Here is a 14287-nt window from a genome sequence, read left to right on the forward strand (position 1 = left end):
TATAATTTACCTTACCCATACAACATTCATGACAAATATTTTCAAAACTGGTATCTGCGCATCGTCCATAATTGTCAGTCTTATACGTTTAGATGCTTTATTGTGAAACTATCAAGATTTTCTGGCTAAAGGGGTGCTGGATTAATGTTTGGAATGATAAAATCATGTCTTTTGTTATATTTTGTGAATTGTGTGTTTGTCCTTGGACTATTTATGAATGCAATGTCTCAAAAAATAAGATTTATCTATTCACTGACCTTCATTTTTTTATTTTTTTATTTATGAGTGGAAAGAAAAATGATCCAGTCAGAATCCATAATGTGGCATGCGCATATCCGTTGCGGGCTATAAATTGAAATAATATATTTTGCCATAGATGGATTGTGAATAAATGAGGTCTCACTCCTGTGAAATAAATAACTGTGTGAGTGAGCCAAAATAGCACATGCACTATGAAACGCTTACCAAATCTACTGATATGCAACATTGAATGTGATGCAAATGCAACAGATGTACATTATATCAGTATATAAAACATTAGCCCACCCGCAACGCCCCACCTGTACAACCAGCTGTGTGCATCCATGTATGTCCATGCACCGTGTAGTATCATTTGGTTTGATTTCTTTCCTGTGTAAATATAAGCAGCTGTAGAACTGAGCGATGGTGGGCTAAGTGCAAACACCCACACCGTCCCCCGTGCTTCCAGGCGTGGAAATGTGCAAGCGTTTGCCTTAGGAAGACGGCATATGAATGAGAATTTACCACTTCCTATGTCCTGTGCTGACTGGGGAAGTGCGAGGTTGTGGTTCTGTGTGCGTTTGAAAGATATATGTGCATGGGGGGAAGGGGTTAGCGGAGTAAAAGCTCCCCAGTTCAAAATAATTCTGTGTCACTTCCCTGGAGAAAGAGAAGTAAAGATAGTGGCAAGGGGAGATTTTGTGAAATAGAATGTGTTGTGTGGATGAAGCAGAGATATGCAACCAGGCAAACATGCCTCCCATCCCTAATATGAGCATATACATTTGTGTGTGTGCATAAATAAGTGTGGTAGAATACCCCATAGCTACAACCAACCCACCCACATACTTTATCCACATGTATTCCATACATAAATATGAATACTCCTCAACTGCCTGATCCATTTTCTTTCTTATTCACCATAGATGCACAAAGACACATCCTATATAGACAAGTGCTGCCATTATCTCTCTCAATGAAATGTATTGTATTGTACCCCCCCTCATGTTTGGCTTAGGTTTCACTGGACCACAAAATATTTTCCCCACATATGTTTGAAAGATGTTGTAAGTTGTTGGAAAAAATTATAAAATTGCAGTGGGGGTTAGCACAATAGTGTCGGGCTTCCGCGACAGGAAAAGGAAAGGAAAGCAATATTCCTGGGAGCATCTGACTTAGAAAAACATATATAGTAGAATACAATTTAATTGTACATTCACTCAGTGGATGGCAGTGGCGCGCTCACTCCCAAAGTCCGTGCAGGCAGCACAATATCGAAGAAGAATTATCCAGGGAGTCACCATTACCCACTTACTGACTTTCGGCTTTTCCCTTCAGGGATATTTGACAGGGATGAAAAAAAACGGAGAGCAACACAGATAATAGTAGTAGTCAAACATAAGTCACCTGAAACCCAAGAGGAGGAAATATGTCAAAGCGTATGTAACGCGTGGCTTTATTGTTATTTTTGTGAGAGATGAGGAAAGATTGGTATGTTTGCTATGCCAAAAAGAGCTGGCAGTGGACGGTAGGAAACCCAAGTTAATTTGGATGTCAACTAAAGACATTACACCCCAATCACGCTAATAACCAACGAGAAGCGAGTGGCAGAAAGTGAAAATAATATATAACATAATATAAATATAAACCCATATTTGGCGAATGAATTTGTCCTAATTAGTTTAATTTTATTTTTGCCATTTTTTACATTCTATTTATTGCAGTACAATGTATAGTTACTCTCATTCCAGTATATGGGATGCCCCAATTAAAAAAATGAAAAATAAATAAAACAGTACCCATTTTGTCTAATAGGTTGATGTGTCCAAACATTCTGCATCACATGTTGGATTTTTGCAAAATATCAGCTGAGACAATCAAAGGGTCCGTATTAGCCGAGTAGGCAACTAGTACATTCTTCTTTCCATCTTTGAGCCTCTGTTGTTTAACGTGGGCGAGAACACAAGACAGACACACAAAAAAATGCACTGACGGAGGGCAAAGACGAAACCGGGAAAGCCGCGGAAGAATAAACCTGCAGAACAGTACTGCCAAATCCGAGGTCAATTGTGATGAAAATGGCTGTTCACCAACACGACAATAGCTTTTGAGTGATGGGACTAAAGCGGCTCGGACGGGCTTATCCTGAGGGCCTTGACTGTGGTGCTGCGATCATAATGCCCTGGAGTTCGGTCCTTTTTTTTTTGGACAGGCTGGATCACAGAGCACCCACGGTCCCAAAAGCTTTGGCCCCCGGAACGTCCCAGGCATTACCATATCAATGCCAACCAGCTTTTCTGCTGCCAAGGAGCAATTTGGCTTTCCGTAGTGCCTCCTGGTTAGCAGCGTCCTGTGCCTTCACGCCACCATTCAGTGGGGAGTCAATGTGAACTCAATGTGGAAAGGGAATGGGATAAAACTCATTCCCCTTGAAGGAACTCACGTCTCACACATTGTGTGTGTGTAAAACAAACACCTTTCTACAAACTGCCCCGAAATACAATATGTACTCAGTCTTTTACTTGCCTTTATTCATATACAGTAGTCACTTGAATTAAAAAGTTCGTTCTGCCCATGGGATAACCAACAGCATTTTTTTCTCCAATAAAATAAATGAATGAAAGTAAAGTCATAATGTCACTCCATCCCACAAGGTTTGTGGGGGAGCTGGACTCTATCCCAGCCAACTTTGGGCAGCAGGCGGCAGACACCCCACGTTGGTAGCCAGACAATCGCAGGGCACAAGGAGACAAACAGCCAATCACGCTCATACTTATACTTAGGGGAAATTTAGTGTCCAACCAGCTATCATGCATGTTTTTGGGAGGTGGGAGGAAACCGGAGTACCCGGAGAAAATCCACACAAGCCGAGGGGGAACATGTAAACTGCACACAGGAATGTCCGAACCTGGGATTGAACCCTTTAACCTCTCGTCCGTCGGGCCGCCAAAAATAAATATAAAATAAAGGAGTAAGGGCCAACCATAGAGTGAGTAAAAATGTATTGTGTATAAACATGTAACACTGTATGCTATTTTTATCTGTGTTACTTCTTACTGTTTGTGACCTGATTTAAGTTCTTACTGGATTACATTAAAAAAAAAGCTACAAGTCTAATTTTGCCTGATCCCGGCGTACCGAAGTGTAGCACCGGCCTATTAATTTTTGGTGACAGCTGCTCTCCGATGGAAATCCCTTAAGGTGGTCCGCGGACCCGGAGTCATTAAAACAAAATGTTCGGGACAAAAATTTTCCCTGCGTTCCAAAGCAGGAAACACTTTCTCTGCACAGCTGTTTGACTAACTTTAACATTAGACTGCAGATATTGTACACCATATAAACATAAATAATAATACATTAACTATCTTAATAAAGATATTAGTGCTTAGTTATGATCTTCAGCTAATTTTCACCTTTAACCAAAAGTCAATCGGTGTGGTTATAGTGTTTAGCTTAATAAGGAAATGAAATCAGAATGTTTGAGTGGAATGTCTGGATTTAAACGTGCCGAAGGGGTCAAACTCGCATCTCATCTAATGTGAATGCCATCGGTTGCTCTCAATTAAGAGTCAGAGCTGGCGGATCATTTCTGTGAATATTTAACAAGCAATCTGTGTGATAGTGTAATGACTCCAGAGAGCTGGATGGTGGGAGCGTCAGCAGCTTTGCAGCTGTTTTGGTCCCGTTGCTAAACTCCAGGGCCCCAGATTAGTGAAGCATGAATAACTACTTGCACATCTCTTCTTGCTGACTAGATCATTAAGTAAGTAGGTAGACCAGCTCTAGTTTTTTGGAGCCATTACTAGAGTAGAAATGTCAAACCGTTGGTCTTTATTTTGCAGTGGTGGAGAAGACTGCAGAAATGATGGTTTTATTTATTTTATTTTATTTAAAGATTGTGGGTAGTGAGTCGGATTCTTTTTTTTGTGAGTGCTAGACACCGCCAAGGCCAAACTTTGTCAAAGTTTCTGTAGATGGGTGAATACATCTATATTTTACTGATAAAAGTTTCTTCATTCTAAATTTAATAAAATATTCCATATTCATTTTAAAATATTTCCATTTGTTGCTCAACAAATTATAAAAATATCATTATACACTACCATTTGCCGTTATAAGGTTCGTCGGAATCTGACAATCCTAGAGCTGGGAAGAAAATGGATAATCCTCTTGTGACTTTTTTGGTACATGATGAAGAGGATGAGAGTGAGTGAGGAAGAGGACTGTGGAGAAAATCAATAATGAAAAAGTAACTGAAGCAAAAGTAAAAGTTGGAGTGAAGACAGCGGAGATATTGGCAGCGGACGTCATGCTTTGTCACAGAGAATAAGAAGTGTTCGGCAAGATGCTGTTTGATGTCCTGGTCTTGTTTTAATCTGTCAGACAGCGCATACACACACACAGTTATACACACACAGTTATACACACACACACACACACACACACACACACACAGTCACACACACACGCACACACAGATGCACACGCTCCGACGGCAATTCCTGGCCGTGTTTCTGCAGAGTGCTCGGAGGTTATCATGCATCGTCAGGTGCCAGACCGGCTCAGCGGTAGATTTGTCATTTGTAATTAGAAAGAAAAGGGGGAGCTGTTTTTCCCTCCTCGTCTCACGTCTCTCCAATTCTTGGGCTGACTCGCTGGGTATTGACAAATAAGACACACACACACACGCACACACACATGTACTGACACATATTTGATGGGCCAGGTTTGATTCCATTAAGCCGAGTTAGTCAGTGAGGTGCTGGGATGAATGTTGATGGCCCCTTAGTGCCAAATGGCATCCGAAGTAGACACTCATAACTAATTATCGCACAACATACACACATTTGTGCACTCAGAGGCACACAAAGCCTCTCTGGTCTTTGGTGTCTCTGTGGTCACGGTCTCTGCAGCTCTAAGTCCCGGTCACGGTTAAAGAGGCTTCCTTGTGGAGAGCATAACTGCGTGGAGTTTTAAGACGGGGAAAGGAGGCAAGCAAAAGATAATAGAAAAGGGCTAAAATCGTATGGGGGTGAATGTCTCGGAAATACCAAAACAAGGTGCAGGTGAAGATATAGGCTGTAGGTGCTTTTGGGACACTATAAAAGCCTGTATGCTTCCACCTTGTGCTCCATTGTTGCATTATAATGCTAAGTGTGTATTTGCAAGGCCTGCTGGACTGTGGCTGTGGGAGTGGATGGTCTTTGATGCTCACAGGACCCTCACATGCCATTCAAATGCAAGTCATTCTGAATGTGCATTTGGATGTACACAGTGTCTGTTTTAAGACTTTTAATTGCTTGAGTGGTCGATGGTGGAGATTTCCATATCAATATAACCATGACCATTGTGCATTCTAGGTGGCCTCGAAAGGAGGAACCTGGTGGATTTTTAGCGTCCACAACAAAGACCTGAATGGAGTAGCTATCATTATGTGTTAGTTACCCAATTGCTGTTGTTGAAAGGATTGAAATGATTATCCAAAATTCAGTTTTTCCCATTATTTTTCTAGGTAGAGTGCCACTAGTGTTAAGGTTAGGTGATGTTGGTTTACTTCTGTCTTAGCCCCAAATTCTCAGATTTTAGTCGACCTTAACTCTAAATTTACTGTCATTATTGACTGTTTTTTAAGGTTTGTATATTTTGATGTCATTTCCTTCCTATTTTACGCTAAGAAAAGAAAAGCACTTTCTGTAAAAATCTCCATTCAGACTGTGAAATATTTTTATTAGCTTAAAGTTATCTACATTTTATCCTCCTGTAAAAGCAGAATGAAGCGGAATCATAAATAAAAGGAGGATCTTTTGTGATGTCATGGTACTATGTGGCAAGAAGCACTGCATTTTAATTCTAGGATTACTTTGCACATTTGGAAGCGAATTTAGCAAGACAGATGGTTCAATCGTGCTGTGTGGTCGAATTTTTTCTCGTGTTAGTTGGCTGCTTGATATAAGGTTTCCCCTGTATATAATGTTCTATAAAAGGTCCATAAATTTGCATTTTAATTGGAAAATGCAGTTGGTGGTCACACATATAGTTATAAAGTGCAGGGTTAATGCACAGCTACATCTAAAATTTAACAAGAATTAAATATATTTTAAAGTACTTTGAGCAACATTTAATTTAAGTAAAAGTGCTATATTAGTACATGGTCAGGCTACTCTGACGAAATATCTAAAAGAAAACCGGAGGCTCCTGCTGATACTGACTGTTTGTCTCACTTTGTTCACGGTAAATTCTATTGACTGTTTATTTGTTATTTAGAGACGTGGAAAATAATCATTTCTATAGTATACTTAGACTTTCAGCAAGATCACATCGTCATGGTTCGCAAAAGAAATTGGCTCAAAATTATTTATCCAATGTATGTATGTATGTGTGTGTGCTTGGTATGTGAGGCACAAGTGAACGCTTTGCTTTATTTTCCGTTTGTTACGGTCCCAAACCGATTATGGCATAAAATTCGCACACATTGTCAGATTGCAGGGAGTCTCTAATGTGGACGGACGCACACAACAAAGTGCACGCACTCAATAACCTGGCAGGGCGGGTAGTCAGAGAGGCCAGTTAATGACTGCCGGGGACAGAAAAGGGTGCACCAGTGTGGTGGTGTCAAGGCGTCGTGACAGATGCTAGTTGTAAAACTGCTCGCTCACAGCTTTATTGTTATGAAAAAAAGAGTAACGATCAGATCCAGCAAGATTGATGCACCTCTTTTTGTTCTTTCTTTTTTTTTTTTACAAACACACACACAGATTTAATCCCCTGTTGATCCCAGAGGAGTTCCTCCTATCAATGGCCCAACTTTTGTTTGCACATTTGACTGCTTTGTCCGTGTTTTTTTTCTTTTTGTTCTTACAGAAAACCTATTGCCTGCATGGTAGAAAAATACTGGAGAAAAATGTGACTTGTGCACACTGCATCTGACAATTTTGCCCATTAGGAAGGTATTGATACTCGATTTTGATTGTCTGGGAAGTAATGATGGAACATTATGTCTATAGTGGAGATTCACGTGATCACAAGACAATATTATGAACGTTTACCTTTTTATGTTTTTTGTTTAATTGAAGCAGTTTGGAGTGTTTGTAATATTTTGCACAGAAAATTTAAAGGCAAATGCATTTTGGGACGTGACTTGGTTTGGGATTGTCAAAAGGCCATACTCAGTCAGGATGCAATCACCCTGTTTTTCTGATAAAAGTGTTGAATATTTTCCACAGTACCTTTTTAACTTTTGATCTTGACCTTATTTCATGTATAATTGGTATTGTTATACTTCCTCTGGGAAAAAATGTTTGCTCTGGCGAGTGTAGTATTTTGAAAACAAGCGGAATAATTGTCCGTAAAATCGCACTTATACACATTTAATACATGGTAGTATATATGTACTGTATAAGGTTAGAGGTACATAGTGGTAATCCCTTTGTATCGAAAAGGCTATGACGGCAGCCACATTTTGAAACGAACAAGCATTATAACCATATTGTTCAGTAAATACGTACTTTTTCTGTTAATATCTTTGTTAAAAAAAGGCTATAAAAACACCTATTTGTGAAGCAAAGCGACTCACCCCTGTCTCACTTAGCAAAAAAATCTGCAAATAATACACTCAACACTCAAGGGTTTTTATATAGGTCTCACAAATTGGGGGAAAACACTAAAACTGTGAGAAGCAGAACACATCAACAACACTATATTCATTATTGAACTATATCCAGCACAAATGCTGTTGTATTGGATCGGTTTGGATGGTTCAGGTGTTCCTCATGTTGTGTCCTGTATATCAAGCAGCGGCCAGCATAATACTGAATACCTGAGATAGTCACTGCTTTCACCTCTGAGTGTATGTGTGTGGCCACGTTTGTGTGTGCCCCAAGCTGTTGGAGGTGATTTGATGTCATTGTGTTGTCGCAGAAGAGGCGGGCCTCCTGCCAGGGGGAGATGCTCTGGTTCACCTGCCTCTCCTCCACCATCCATCATCCTTCTCTTAGCAGATTCTCGCCTCATTATACTTGCTCAGGACTTCTCTTTCTTTATATCATTTTTCACTGTGCAGCCCCCTGAAAATGTATTCACATTCACAAAGTATCTTCAGTGGTGGATTTTTACAAAGCACAAATATTCTGTTACTGTATTTAAGTAGTAGATTTTTAGGTATAAAATACCTGTCAACCTCTGCCGATAACTGCCCTTATAAATGATTATGATTCCCCTTACAAACCCCCCAAAAACCTTACAAACACCGTACGACGGTGTTTGTAAGGTTTTTGGGGGGTTTGTAAGGGGAATCATAATCATTTATAAGGGCAGTTATCGGGAGAGGTTGACAGGTATGGTAAAGTAATGGTAAGTTCTGGTATGTTTTTCATCCGACTATTATTTTGCTACAGGCTAAAGCTTTGAATACATTACTAGAAAATCTCAATTTTTCTGTAAATTGAATCAGATGCAAATGAAGTGGTGGCTGGCATGTAGCACAAGTTGATTATGACTGGACATGGTTTCATCGCAGGTACAGACCATTTTCTAGACTATCACAGATTTTTTTAAAGATTGAACTTGTACGGAGGGTGAGTAATTTTTACATTTGAGCATGTTCGGTTCTCTGTCTTGCAGAGAAGAGCCAAATAGGTATCATTTTTGTGAGCGTAACTATGTGCTCTAATTCCGATTATAAGGCGCCAATGGGAAAGCTATGGCGGGCGGACTGAACACGCGCCGTGTCTGCGCACTTAATCAGATCTCTCGGCCGTAATATTGACTCATATCACCGTCTGGCGACATTGCCATTTAATAGCGTGTGTGTGCACCATCGTGCACACACACAAGTGCGTGTCTACGCCTTCAGGGGACTTATGTGGCTTGCCGGAGCCATTACGGTCTAATAGGCCTAGTGGAATGTGCCGTAATGACGCAATAAAACAATTGAATATGGTGGAGTAGAATTACTTTTCAAAGTGGCTAAAGCCAGAAGCAATCTAAGGAAGACTAACATGCAGCTTATTAAGAGGAGATGTGAACTCTTGCTCTGTCATCTGTCATTTGAGAACAATATAAAGAAAATATCTCGCAGGTGACAAAGGGATGATTTATGAAGGAAAGAATGATGGGAAAATTTGAGTTCCATCACTGCGCAATCACACGATCTTGAGCCCAATCTTTCTTCCTAGTAATAAAGCAAAACGGCAGATTAATGTAGATTAAGATACATGAAGCAAATGGCTGATTGTATTTATTCTCCAGAGATGATTTATCGGTGACGAATGATGCCCATAAAGACTTTTTTATCTTCTTAGTCAGAAAAAAAATATTTCAATTTTCAGTTTTAGAGACCCACTCCATCATTGCCATCATATTTGAAACCATCTGTAGAGCTGAATGCTCGCAATGCAATGAATTGCAAATTGTGTTTTCATTGTACTACACTGTATTCAGTGACATATGTAAGTGGGGAAAAACTTTGAAGTTCAAACAAAATGCTTCACTCAAGTATGTCGTATGCACACAAGTCACATTACTTTCTATATAGTAGGTTTTCCATAGGAAGTAATGAAATTGAAAAAGAGGGGCACCTTAGTTTAGGTGATTACTCCATTCATGAAAGCCTCATAAAAGCATAATTGTATGAAAACTTTTCATTTATTTATTCATTTTCCGTTCCGCTTATTCTCACGAGGATCGCGGGGGCGCTGAAGACTTTCCCAGCCAACTACGGGCATTAGGCGTGGGACACCCTGAATTGTCAAACAACCATTCACGCTCATTTGTACAAACCTAAGGGCATTTTTTGGGGATGTGGGAGGAAGTCAGAGTACCCCGAGAAAACCCATGCAGGCACGATGACAACATGCAAACTCCTCACAGAAAGATCGGAACCGACTGGGAATTTAACCTGAACTGTGAGTTGGACGTGCTAAAACCTGGAAAACTGTACCACCTTGTATGAAAATCAAAGCGACAAAATCGTTGTTTTTTGTTTCTTGTGAGTGAATGTTAAATGGATAACATTGGTGTTAATATATCCATGCCTTATTTTTCGTTCCTTCAAACTAGCTTCGCTGTCTCATTTCCTTTTTGGGTAAATTTTACTCCCCTTGGAGCATCCAGTAATAATGACTTCAAATGGACTAATCATTGTATTTTCTCGGTGAACGAGAAACAATAGTATGAGTTTAATATGTTTTCCCTTTTGTTGGCAATGTTGAGGCTGACCATGAAACTGATTTGTCATTCCAAGAGCTGTGCCTACAGCTAACAGTGTTTACAGAAACATTTTCGTTGGTAATGCCTAACAACCTGATAAATGGGGCTCGTGCAACTTCTTTATGAAGGCAATCTCATCCTCAAGGTCATGATGTTGAATTGTATGTCATAATAGTGTGATTATTTTCAGCTCGACTCACGCCTCTCATGTGATATTGCTTGAATATATCTTTGTTTATCGATTGATGCCAGCGACATGTAGTGACAGGAAAAAAAACTATTACTTGTGAATTAAATAACCGAAGATACTATAAACTGGTAAATCAACCTCTTGCCAATCACAACGTAATAAGTCCTGGTGATGTAATAAATGATTGAAAGCCATACCACGCAGTGACCTGCCAAAATAGACAGACAAACACACACAAAAAACACACACAATTTAAACCATATTATTTATTTATCATAACACTTTCTTCCCCTTACAATACATCAATGTGTTCATTTCAAAGTAAGTGTCCACCCTCTACACACATCATATGCAACTCAGAGCCGGATTCCTTTTGGCCGGGAGCCGCATTCGACTCGAGAGCCACGTGTTCACCACCCCTGCACTATATCTTTCCAGCTTTGTGTTCAGACAAACAGGCCTCAATTTCACACTGAGTTAATTTGCGTGTAAATTAAGACTGAATCATTCTAGTTCTCTATTTATGTGTCATGACTTATTCCTGTGGTTTGGCGAGTATTTTCTGATGTAAAATGCTTTCTTTGGCTCAATATTGGTAGGGAATCACCCGTAAAGTATTGTAGATGACCTGCCAATGGGGTGCATTAGTAGAGTGTCTGCAGTTCTCAACAAATATTCCGTGAGTGCTACTGTGATAGTTATCATCTCCCATGGTGGAAAATAAGTACCAAAAAGGCCATTGGGGTAACATGTGCATCAATATTAGAAGTGAGCGGCAGCCATATGTGGGAAAGTTGTTTCGTTGGTCTGCACAGCCTCTGATTCGCCTAAGAGGCAGAATGTTGTTCATGGTAGGTGATAGCCTCTGAGTCTGTCCTCAGTTTTCGTCCTTTTTTTCTCCCGCATTGTCCTCTCGCAAGGCGAGTGTGCCTTTATGTAATCGTTTTGTAGAGATCTGTTGAGAATTAGAGATCGAAAACCCATTTGCGCAGGTTAGCCGCGCACACTCGGCCTATTTGTCTGCTGTGAAATCGAAACCTTGCCCTCCGCAGCCCTCTCTACCTTTTCTCTTCCATTGTCCCCTACATTTTTTGCTCTCTCCCTCTCTAGGGTCAGAACGCCACTGTGATAGGGATATAAAGTGGAGAGATTCTGTGATTGGGGGAAAAATTAGGGAATTTGTAAAGATGTAGAGTGACATTGTCTGTGTGGTCAAACTGCATTAGCGGGGGAAATGATGCAGGCTTTGCAAGTGAAATTGTGTTGTTTTTCCTCAATTTTTGACTCCCACACTTTTCAACCGTACCAATGCTTTACATTTTAAGGTTCTGGTCAGCGCTCAATAAATTACTTTTTGCAGAGGTATACAAAAATTTCATTACGCAGCACATGTATCATGTATAATCATATTTATTGTTATTCATTTGATGGTTTTAGATTAGTGTCCAGAAGTTTTCATTGGATTTTTTTTTAAATCTAACTACCAGTACTGAATTGAGTCTGTCTTATACCTATACACGTGTTAAGTCGATACCAATGGAATGTAGTAACTCATGCTCGGCCGAAAAAGTATCTTTTTATTAAATATTATATAAATATAGATATCCTTCATGACACCATGTTGTGGGAAATTGTTTGATATTAATCTGAAATGATTTGCCAGTATTTAACACTTTGATATGCCCATGGTAGCAGGACACAGTTTATATATAATTCATGAGATTGTGAATATTATATTAAGCACCATTACGCCAAACTTTGATGTAATGTCGTCAATTGTGCAACATTAGAAGCCAGCATCTGTTATGTTTTTAAGTTCAATACGCAGATCAATCGTGCAGAGAGTGCTAGGTGATTGAGCAGACAATAAAAACATTGCTACATATACAGTGTAATAATAGTGAGACATGAGGTTTTGACCTCAGCTAATAGTCTTCTATTAATAGTTCTCTCTAATGGCTATCACATTTTATCACAGCATAGCAAAGTGTCTAATTGTCATTCATCAAATTTTTGACTTCCTGAATAATGATCATACTAAATTTTTCAATTATGGAGCAACACAGAGGAAGTTGTTGTCTGATCGACAAAGCAGTTAGAGGTGTCGTAACATTTTGTACGACGGTTATCCTCATTGAACTATGAGCTGACTATGGGCTCTCGACTGGTCACCAGTCATCGCCATAAGACGTGGTATCATCGCGTGTTATTGAATGTGATCAGCCTACAAATTGCAATACAAAATTTTATTTTCCTAAATGCCCGCTGTTGCAAAAAATGCAACAAACATGTTACTACAAGTGACTGCCTGCCACTAGCTCTGTCTTTAAAAAAAATATTTTAACAAACCTCACACAATATTCAATCCAATGCTGTTAATTGTCTCCAGAGTACAAGCTGACCTAGGCAAGAAGGCATCTAGGTTTTCTGCATCTGATGATTGGAATAAATTACAATCTCTATTTAAACTTCAAGCCTTCGTTACATTGAATGTTTTTATTGTGATTTTGGGTTTAGTGTATTGCCGAAGCACACTTTGAGGTTTTGGGGGCCAGGTCAGAGCAGGAATTTGAATGAACCATAAACTCTTTGTTCATTGAACCCACTGATCCCAATATGTCACTCAAGTCTCTGTTATAAAGCAACACAAGTTTTAAAAAATGAAAACAAGGAGGATCTTTTCAGACCTAGAAGAAGCTAAAGGCATTAAATGCCATCATTTATGCACAATTGCACCGGGAGGAGGTGATGGAGGAGGGATGGAGCGAGTGGGAGGGGAGAGTGGAAATGGTGTGAGGAAGAGGAAGGGGGTTGACACTTTGCGATAGAGACGAGGGGGTAATAAAGGAGAAGATAAAAGCTGACGCTGCACTTTGGTGCTTGGTGGGAGGGCTTTGTCTCAGCTCATAACGTAGCGCTGATGACTGTGTGTGTCTGTGTTTGTGTGTTTGTGTTTTACTGTTTTAGACAAAGTCAAAAACACACTGATACAATTCAACTGTACACTTTACAGTTCTTCCTTTCTTATTGCATGTATGAATCATCACTTAAGGTTGTTTGCGCAGTAATTAAGTCTTTCACTACCATTGTTGAAAATAGACATCACATCACAGGTTGTGATTTTTGTGGAATGATTCTTCATCAAAGTTCAACAGCGAAACTGCAGTGTTTGTATAATGTTCATGCCATACTTGTAGCGTAATTTATTCATGTTTGTTGGGTCTTCATCCTGATATGAAGTGATCATAAAATGAGTCATTTCAACCAGTAAAGAAAGCGATTGGATCATGTATGTGGCATCATGTGCACACACAAAACAAATGTCAAGCGTCAAGGTTCATGCTGACTTTTATTGCCTTTTTCCTCAATCTTCTCCTCCCTCCATCTCATTTTTTTTCACTTCTTTCTCCCTTTCACCTCTGTTACTCCAAGCAACCTGCAGCTTATCATACAAAAAAAAAACCACACTCAGCACAGACAAGGACGTGTGTTTATGCAAATACAGCATTTGCTCTTGTAGGCAGTGGACCACAACCAATTACAAGCGGTCCAATTACTGTCTACATGCAATACTTGATAGCCGGGAAAGCAGGAAAGGCTCTGTTCAGCCTGCAGTGAACAACATTGTGATTTTAGAGGGAACGCCAGGAT

At 39.8% G+C, this 14287-nt stretch overlaps 1 protein-coding gene across 2 annotated transcripts in view; it reads left to right on the forward strand.

The window, feature by feature from the left end:
* Window positions 1–14287, forward strand: part of efna3b (ephrin-A3b) — a 56861-nt gene that overhangs the window by 12924 nt on the left and 29650 nt on the right. The window lies entirely within an intron of this gene.

This window comes from Stigmatopora argus, chromosome 4 (assembly GCF_051989625.1).
Source record: "Stigmatopora argus isolate UIUO_Sarg chromosome 4, RoL_Sarg_1.0, whole genome shotgun sequence".
Classification (NCBI taxonomy): Eukaryota; Metazoa; Chordata; class Actinopteri; order Syngnathiformes; family Syngnathidae; genus Stigmatopora; species Stigmatopora argus.